Genomic DNA, 10569 nt, shown 5'->3' on the forward strand with positions numbered 1-10569 from the left:
CAAAGAAAAGGAGATACAAAATGATGGAAAAATGTCCTATGCTCATGGATAAGAATTACTATCAATAAAATGTTCATATTCTCCAAGAAATTTGCAGTTTTAACTCAATACCTATCAAAATACCAATGACATTTCTTAAGGAAAATGAACAATTACCAAATTTATGTGGAACCACAAAAGGCCCCAAACAGCTAAAACAATACTGAGAGAAAAGAAGAATAGAGGCATCCCACTTCTTGAGTTCAAAAAATATTACACAGCAACAATAATCAATACAGTATGGTACTGGAACAAAACCAGAAATGCAGACTAATGGAATAGAATTGAAAGCCCAATGATAAATCCAAATAAATGGGGATCTTTAATAAAGGAGTTGCTTTCTTACAATAGAGAAAATAAAGCCTTTTAAATAAGTGGTGCTGGAAAACATGGATAGGTCCTTGCAGAGAGATAAAGCAAGACCCATATTTAACTCCATATCCAAAATCAACTCAAAGTGGGTTAAAGATTAACAAGACCTCTATCACAGAGATATACATGGAAATACAACCCCAGCAGCAAGGGAAGTAAAGCAAAAATAAATGAGACTTCATCAAACAAATATATTTGTATCTGAAAAGAAAACAAATAAACACAAAAAACAAGCTACAGAATGGGAAAAACAATTGCACACCATGTATCTGACAAGGGTTTAATGTACAAAATTTACAAACTACTTACACAATTCAACTAAGAAACAGAGGACCTAATCAAAAAATGGGCAAGGACACTTGAAAACATGAAAAAAAGTCCAAAATAATTTATTAAAAGGGAAAAGCAAATTAAAACCATGTTGAAATATCACTTCCCTCCTGTGAGAATAGTCCATATTAAGATAACAAAAATACAGGGCCCTCCCTGGTGGTGCAGCAGGTGAAAGCACAGCACTAAGAAGCTAAAGCCACTTCAGCATGAGTTTGATCCCGGTCCAGGAGGTGACCCACATGATGCCGGCCCCTAAACCTATGGCCTGTACCCCAGTTATGTATGCATAAATAAATAAATCTTTTAAAAACTAACAGAAGTACAAATGTAGGTGAGGTTAAAGTGAAGCCACTGTTGGTGCAAATGTAAGCTTATACATCCCTGTGGAAAATGTTATGATGATTTCTCAAGAAAATAAAATTGGAAATTCTGTGAGACCCATCAATACCTCTATTATGTATTTATCCATAGAATATGAAAATATTTACCTACACCTATGTACATGAGAGCACTGCTAATAATTCCCAAATCCTGGAACCAACTCAAATATCCTTCAACAGATGAATGGATAAACTGTGAAACATATACTCAAAGGAATATTATACTGCTGTGTAGAAAGATGAAATGGTAGAACTTGGGAAAAAGTAGATGGACCTCCAGGTGATTACACTGAGTAAAATCAGTCAAAAAGTGAAAGATTTCAGGCAGTTTTACTCATCTTTGGAAAACAAATACTAAAAAAGCATCATGTACAAAAAACAAAAGGAATAAAACTTGAATTTTGCAAAAAGAGAATAATATTTACCAAAGGGAATAGAGGAAAGTGTCAAGGGGACATGAAAGGGAAGAAGATGGGGTATGGGCATGGGGGTTTAGTGGAAGGGAAAACAAAGCCTTCTAAAAAAATTACAAAAGTAAATACTAAGAGGGACATACACTTGTTTTTTTTTTTTTTTTTTAACATAACACATCTGTGTCTAAAACAGATCCTGATTTTATATTTGGGATATATTGTCACTGTAATATTTCCCCAAAGTGATATGGTTATTGAGATCATACTAAGGACTGTGGCAGATAGGAAGACCTGTCCAACCCCCAGTTTCCTCCTGTTGCAGCCTCAAGCTTCCCATATCTCCCAGGACCAAGGGTGGAAAGTTCTCTTCCGATTTCTTTGAAGGATGTTTCCTTTGAACATCAGAAGGAGCAGAGAGGACAATTATAGGAGGGCATGTTCTATGGAATAAAGTGAGCAGTGTATAATTCATCCCCATATCATTTATCCTGTTCTCTGCTTGGTTAAAAGTTTGTTAAAATGTTTTTTACCACTTGACCTTCTGTCTGTAAATTGAATGCAGAAGAGCTACAATGAGGCAGCTGTTAGCCCAGGAAGGGACTTTCAAAGGAGTCCTGCAGCTCATGTGATCACATTGCTGCAGACAACAAACTTCAAAGTAAAGTGAGTGCCTGGAAATGTAAAGACTGGGCTAGATAGCATGGATTAGGGTTCAGAACCTCAGAGATCCAAAATGTTTTCCTGGTATAAAATGCATCTGTCTGAAGAAAGTGGAGCCAACAGACAACCAAACAGAAGAAAATCTAAACATTTGAAGAGGGTAGGGTAGTCAATATGGCACAGGTACTCACAGCGTGAACATTTCAGAGAAACTTCCAGAAGGATGATGAGTTCAGGTATGTATTGAACTATGTCCTTCCTCCATCTTTCTCTAGAGGCTAGCAACACCAATTTGGGTCACCATCGTGGGCATCTCTGTTTAGCAAAGTGGAAAGAGGAAGGATAAAAGTAGAGAAAGGAACAATGACTCCAGGAATAGATCTTAGGATAGTGGGATGAAAATCTTCCATGGAGATTAAAGATGGTGAGGAAATTGCATTGGGAAGAAAGATTTATGCCATAAATTTAATGTGAAAAAATTTGGCTTGGAATTATCAACCTGGTTTCTGGCTATTTCAAACACCACTTCTGATATATTTATCATGATTTAATGCAACTTCAATTTTCTTGAAAAGTTATTGATGTCCTGATATCTGTGTTCTTTAGCTTCCAAGGTAATTATCCTTCTCAAAGGGGGAAAATCACTGAAGGAAATATTTTAAATTTTAATGGGTAGCAAAATTGCATTTACTCCCTATTGAAGAAATTGCCTAATATTGCAAAAAGCAAATATATTGCAACTTGATTTTTTTTCTCAATAATTTAAAAACATGATGGGCTGTAAATGTCCTGCAAATGTTTTGTCTCTTCTTAGGTCCTATGAAATAATTCTCATCCTTTTAGGCCATCTGGTGCTTGCATTACACTTTCATGTGGTTTTTCACTCAAAGACTAGTCTTCACGCACACTCTTACCCAGGAATTTTCATCTGAGCTATGTTTTTTCCAGTACTTCCACTCCCGTTTTCACATATTTCTTGAAGCAACATGGTTTCCCTAAGCAAGAAAGGGTTTTTCTCTCTAACTTTTTCCCTTCTATAGACTCTCTGGTATGAAATCAACCTTTGAACATAAGTTGTGTACAGATTTTATTTATTTATTATCCATGAGTATTGGCTGCTGTTTATATAAATGTTTCAAGGGTCCTCTGTAGAATTATTCCATTTTCTTCAATAATTTCCACATTCAATTTTATCTTATTTAAGGTAAAATTATATTCTTTAACAGTCTTTTTTTTTAATGGCATCTATAAATCTTCCCTGAGAAACAAAGCAAAAATACTGGAGCTCACATATTCATGTATATGTACAGAAATGTACAAGCATTTTTATACATACATATAAATGTACATATACATACATATACCTGTGTGTATGTTCTAATTCAAACTTTGCTTTTTTATTTTTGTATATGAAATGTCTAATTTGTTTATATTCAGAATGTTTTTCTGCTAGGACTATCTGACTAGACAAATTATTACTTATTCCATTGTGAACAAGTTGTGACAGTTTTTTACTTTGTGATTGAGATAGTAGTGCTAATCATATTTACTAACTTTCTTTTTGGTGCTTTTAAAATTTTTGGTGTTATCTAATATGATCTTTGATTCTATAAAAGGTAGGGTCTCCCTGGTGGTGGCGTATGGTTTAAGCGTTAGTGCTGTCACTGGCCTAATTTATGGCCTAAGTTTCAGTAGGCCAGGGAGGTGACTCACATGGCACAGCAGACCTCTTCTGTCTTAGCCACTGATCCCCTCAGCAGTGTATTTCAGTAGATCTGCCTGTTCTGCTCCCCACACTCTCTGGTGTATCCTCAACCCTTGCATCTCTGTCCTATACCCTAGTTCTTATACCTCAAAATAAAAAGTAAAATCTTTAAAAATAATTCGTTGCAGATGGCCAAAAAACATGAAAAAAATGTTCAACATCACTTGTAATAAGGGAGATGCAAATTAAAACCACAACGAGATACCACCTCACCCCAGTGAGAATGGCACATCTTAAACAACTAACAACAACAAATGTTGGTGAGGATGTGGAGAAAAAAGTACTCTCTTGCACTGCTGGTGGGAATGCAAACTAGTACAACCACTATGGAAAACTGTTTGGAGGTTCCTCAAACTGCTAAACATGGAGCTTCCATAGGACCCAGCAATCCCACTCCTAGATATCTACCCAAAAGACACAAAAACATTGATTTAAAAAAGATACCTGCACCCCCATGTTTATTGCTACTTTATTCACAATTGGAAAGACATGGAAACAGACTAAATGCCCAAAAGTAGATGACTGGATTAATAAGATGTGGTACATATACACAATGGACTATTACTCAGCAACCAAAAATAAATAAATAAATAAACACATGCCTTTTGCAGCAACATGGATGGAGCTGGAAAAGATCATGCTCAGTGAAATAAGCCAGAAATAAATGGAAAAATGTCAGATAGTTTCAGGAGTGTAACAGACCAGGCAAGAAAATAGTAATAATAATGAACAGCTATATACCAGAGACATTTTATGGGGGTGGAGAGGGGAATAGGATCAAAACAGTAGGGGGAGGGAAGTGCACTGGACTATGGTGATGGCACATGGGTGATTTGGTGATAGGAAACCTATGGGGATTACAACTGAGATGGAAAAAGGCACAAAATGATGTAAAAATAAACTATTATATTATTTATTTAACAAATAAATAATTCGCAATGACTTCCTCTCAGCAAGTTGCTTTCAATCATTTAAATAAGTAAAGCTGGAAAATAGAAGATTCTGACTGATGCTACATTAAAAACAGGAACCAGCGATGCTACAAGATAAATGGGGAAAACTTCCTTCTTTTTCCGGTCAACATAGTCATTCAGATATATTTTCAGGGATGTGGTGGGGCAAGCTCTCAGGCATTCCCTCCCACCACAGAGTTCCACTGATAATTTGTGTGGTGCAAACAAGGCAGAATGGAGTGGTTATGACTGGTTGGGCCCAGTACCAATGTTGTGACTGTAGTAAGAAAAGGCTGGCTTGGGGCACCCTGTATGGCTGATACTTAAGCTCCCTTCTGACCCAGCTACTTCAGCCCATAGACATGCCTTATTTCATGAGACCAGTAGGGTTGGGAATGTGTGTAACAGAAAGGGCGAGTTGAATTGGAGGCCAGGCTGTAGTTCCATGGCTTCAGCACCAACCAGGAAGGTTTCTTTCCTTTCACTTATGAGCAGCCTTCCAGGAAAAAACAGATCTGTCAGAATGACAGTAATCTTGGGACTTGCATGTCCTACAGGGGCAGAGGTTCCAGGCCACCAGACTCTCTTATTTGACTGAGGTCTTGACTTCCCTCTTGCTGTCTTTTGCATTGCATTGGTAAATCTCCGGGATTCTTAAATTTGGTTGTAACACAGGCAACAGCCCCTCAAAAAGGGACCGCTAGCCTTTGGTTATGACTAAAGGGATTTTTTTTTTAAAGATTTATTTATTTGTGCATACAGAACTGGGGTACAGGCCAGAGGCTCAAGGGCGGCGAGAGGCTTCATCAGAGACAGAGTAGGGAGCAGAACAGGCAGATCGACGAAGTACACTGCTGAGGGGAGCAGCGGGCGGGTCAGGAGAGGTCTGCCACGCCATGTGGTCACCTCTGGGGCAGGCGGGAATCGAACTCATGCGGAAGCGGCTTTAGATTCTCAGTGCTGCGCTTTAACCCGCTGAGCCACCAAGGAGGGCCATGACTAAAGGGATTTTATAACTGAAAGAATTTTATGACCAAAGGGATGATAACTAAAGGAATTTGACATCTTGGTCATGAAAGGAAGTATCCCTAGGTAAAGTAGAAAGACAGCCACTTGAGAAGCTGGACAGAGGTCTGGAACCACTGTAGAAGCACAGAATAAAAGACTAAAAATAATGTCAAGAGTGTTAGAAGTATGATGAAATGATAAAGTGACTTTTTTACTTTGTTCCCTTTATGTACAAATTCTCTAGAGTGATCACACATCTCCTTTAAACCAGAAATATATGTATATATGTATATGTATATACGTACACACATACACACACACACACACAAAATGTTAAAATAACAAAAATCCTGAATATTGTAAAATACTTTTTTTTTTAAAGATTTATTTATTTGTGCATACAGAACTGGGGTACAGGCCAGAGGCTCAGGGGCGGCGAGAGGCCTCACCAGTGACAGAGTAGGGAGCAGAACAGGCAGATCGACGAAGTACACTGCTGAGGGGGTCAGGAGAGATCTGCCGTGCCATGTGGTCACCTCTAGGGCAGGTGAGAATTGAACTCATGCGGAAGTGGCTTTAGCTTCTCAGTGCTGTGCTTTAACCCGCTGTGCCACCAGGGAGGGCCGTAAAATACTTTTAAATAAGTATGCATTCACATATAGAAACCCTAAACTATCCGGGTTGCCAGAATCACAAAAGATCGTTTTATTTGAATTCAAAATGTCAGCAATCACTATCTCTTTTTCAGATATCCATACAATAAAATATCAAGACTGAAACTGTTTGTGGATAAAAGAAGATTGCTTTGTTTTCTCTGTCAGTTGATTTTTCTCTCTAAGATTAGATTTCCAGAATACCTACTTCTCTGTTTCTCCTGCTTTTTATTTTCCCATGTCTGCAGTCTTCTGTAATTATGAGAAAAAGTTTTTCCTGGACCAATAGCTCTGAGATTAGACAATTTGGGGCCAACCTGAGTATTCCCAATTGGTGCTAAGAATCTTCTCTGCAGGAACACATCCTTCCAGACAGAGTCAGCTCTGCCGAGATGAAAACAGCTGAAAAAATGCATGACCAGAGACTTCAAATGGAACAGTATTCAAATCCCTGTGAAATTATACTTAGTCTTTATTTTTTTTTTGCATTTTATTTTCTTGTCCCTAAATAATTGCCACAGTAATTAAGAACAATTATGAATTACTGAAATGTTACTTAAAATACCTAATTCTGAAGATCTATTTAATTGCTTGGATAAACATGTGCCAAATGCAAGAGAAGTTCAGAAAGTTGGGTGTTGTCTTTAATTCTGAAGAGTCTTGTATTTAAATTCATACATTTGTTCTTAAACTGTATGAATTTAACCTGAAAGCAAAATGTTCCTTTTGCACCTTGGTGATATACATTTATTTAAAAAAAGAGCTCTCCATTTTTTCATTTTTTTAAATGTTCTACATTTAACAAATACAGTTTTGTAAATGAATATTATAGTGATTAATTCATTCATTTCATTCTCTCTAAATCCTCTTGATTACACCAGGAATAAGCTGAGCAAAAATTTCTGTCTATATAGAGTTTAAATTATGGTGGGTGGAGAATAAATAAGTAAAATATATAACATGTTAGAGCAATGGGGGAAAGATAGGACATAACAGGACAGGAAAAGTAGGGAGAAAAATTATAGCAATTTTAGGTGGGGCGGGGGAGATCAGAAGATTTGGTCTCATTTTGAAGTTGACTTTTAGCCAAAGACTGGCAAAGGAAAAGTAGGTTAGTGGAGGGAGGAGTGTCACCCAGGCAGACAATAAATGGCACAAGATCCCTGATCAGGGAATGAGGAAGAAAGAGGGACTGGTCAAAGAATAGCAGTGCAGGATGAGGGGGATAGGGCCTACATGGAAGGTTAAAATCCGAGAGATTATCAGTGGGGTAAGGATTATGTAAAGGTTTCTTGGTCACTGTGGAGATCTTGGCTTTTATTGAGTGAAATGGGAGTCACTGTGGAACTTTATTTTTATTTATTTTAAGATTTATTTATTTATGCATACAGAGCTGGTGTACAGGCCAGAGGTGCAGGGGTGGTGAGAGGATTCAGCAGAGACAGTGGGACGCAGAACAGGCAGATTGACAAGTACTTGAGCAGAGCAGCGGGCGAGTCAACAGAGGTCTGCCGCGCCATGTGGATCCGCTCTGAGGCTGAGGACTGGGCTCATGCTGAAGGGGCTTTATCTTCGAAGTGCTGCGCTTTAAACCGTTGGGCCACCAGGGAGCGCCTCACTGGAAGATTTTAAAAAGAGGACCAGCATGACCCAAATTTAAAGGGTTACCCTGCTTAGCTGCAACGATGAGACTAGAGTGAGATGGATAAAGGTAGAAACAGGAAGTGAGGCAGGAATCAAGCCCATTAGTTCTGGCAGAGGTGCTTAGACAAGAGTGGTGGTAGAGAAAGTGGCTAGAAGTGGTCAGATTTTGGATCTACTGTGAAGGTAGAATGAACAGGTCTTGCTGATGGATCTGCGATAAGTACAACCATCAGAGGTGGGTGAGTGATGAGATGAAGATGAGACAGTCCAAGGACTTTTGGACTGAGTAACTGGCAGGATTGAATTTCACTTCCACTGGTTTAGTGTTTCTTTGTTTCTGAGATTCAAAGGTAAGTATGCAGAAGACATAGGCCAGTGTTTTGTAAACTTCACAGACTTCATGGGAACATAACAAGGTAAAGTTTCTCCTCATCCCTATGCAGCCCACATAATTGATTTTCCTGACCCAAAGGGAGTGTTCAGCTCTCACATTGGAGCCCGGAAGCCATTGGTAGCTCTGCTGACCCCATTGGCATGGCACCCACTTGCTAACCAAGTGGCATTAGTGAGGACCTCTGTGTGGCATGGCTCTGGGTTTTCTGCCTATTTGGGACAATATTATATTCTTGGGGTACAGAGGTGTCAATGAAGTGGGATGGGAGAAGACAGAGGAAAACAGTGCATTCCCCTGGTGTAAGGATCCTATTTTTTTGTATTAAATAATCATGTGTGCTTGACATAAAGGACACAAGATACATAATTTGGAAGCTTTTCAACAGGAACCAAGGCAATAACACTGTCTCACACTGTCCAAGTGTAAACCTGGACTCCGGGTTCTTGCTGCTACATGAAAATGTAGGTGCATTCAACTAAGCACGTGTGAGCGATGATGGCATGGCAGGAATCCTCACTAGTTGCAGCTGGGACATCAGGGTAAGTCACTAAAGACTCATTAAAGCCTGTCAGCTAATTCATTTTTCACTCTTCCCACACAGTCTTCTGCCTAACCGATGTAACATTATATCCTGACTCTTGTTACCCCCTGCAAAAGTACCCTTGTCTCTCTGTGCCTTGCCAACTTTGCAACTGTTAAGCCCTGCTGCGGGTATTTGTTTATTGATATAAAGTTGCATGTTTTCCATTCCATAATTACTTATAAAACTTTATCAATGCATATACTCCCTGTAGCAGGCTATTAACATGTCAAATTTGTTGTGACAACTTGTGGAACTGAAAATCTTTTAAATTATATTTTGTTAAATTATATTTATTGAGGTAATGTAGATTTATATCACAGTATATGTCTTAGGAATACAGATATAACCCTTCACAAATGTATGTTATTTCACTGTACCCACCACCAAAGCTCCGGAAGTCCTCTGTTGACCTTTCCCCATTGTGCCCATCCCAACACATCCCTCTTTTGCTAGCCTTTGTCACAGCCGGGTGTGCTCTTCTGCTCCTGTTTTCACCCCAGTCCTCCTCCCCTCCTCAGATCTATGGTCAGCTTTCAGAGATTGTCTTTGTCTGACCTTTTCTTTGTTTCTCTATATTTCACATATAAGTGAAACCATCTGGCATTTTTCTTTTTCCTTCTGACTTATTATTTCTCTTAGCATAATCCCTTCCAACTCTATCTTTGTTGTTTCAAATGGCAGGAGTTTGCCTTACTTTGATCACTAAGTAGTATTCCATTGTGTATATATACCATATCTTGATACATTCACCTGTCTAATTTGTGTTTTTGTGTAGGTATCTAGGAGTGAAATTTCTGGGACATATGGCTAACCATTGTTAGCATTTTGAGGAATCTCCACATAGCTTTCCTTTGGGTATTCACTGGTTGCAGAATTGTTTTCCATCCTTTTACTTACAGTCTATTTATCCTTGGAACTTAGGTGTGTTTCCTGGAGACACCAGAAGGTTGGCTTTTGTTTTTTAATCTAACTTGATGTTCTATGTCTTATTATCCACGAATTCAGTCCATTTATATTTACAGTGTTTATTGGTTTATGAGAATGTGCTACTATTTTCTCCTTAGTTTTGTAATTCTATTTAATTTCTTGTTCAGTTTTTAATGTTTCTTTCTGCCTTTGGTTTAAATGCTAAAACTTCTTTTAATATTTCTTGAAGTTTGTTTTAGTAGTTGTAAATTCCCTTAGATAGTATTTGTCTGTAAAAGTCTTTATTAATACTTTCTCATATGTGAAAGATATCATTGCAGGATAGACTATTCTTGGTTGGTGAGCAGAAGCAATAGCTCATTTTTTTTTTTAAAGTTTATTTTTACATCATTTTGCACATTTTTTTTTCATCTCAATTGTAATCCCCACGGGTTTCCCATCACCA

Source organism: Condylura cristata, unplaced genomic scaffold (assembly GCF_000260355.1).
Source record: "Condylura cristata isolate star-nosed mole 26May11 unplaced genomic scaffold, ConCri1.0 scaffold00006, whole genome shotgun sequence".
NCBI lineage: Eukaryota > Metazoa > Chordata > Mammalia > Eulipotyphla > Talpidae > Condylura > Condylura cristata.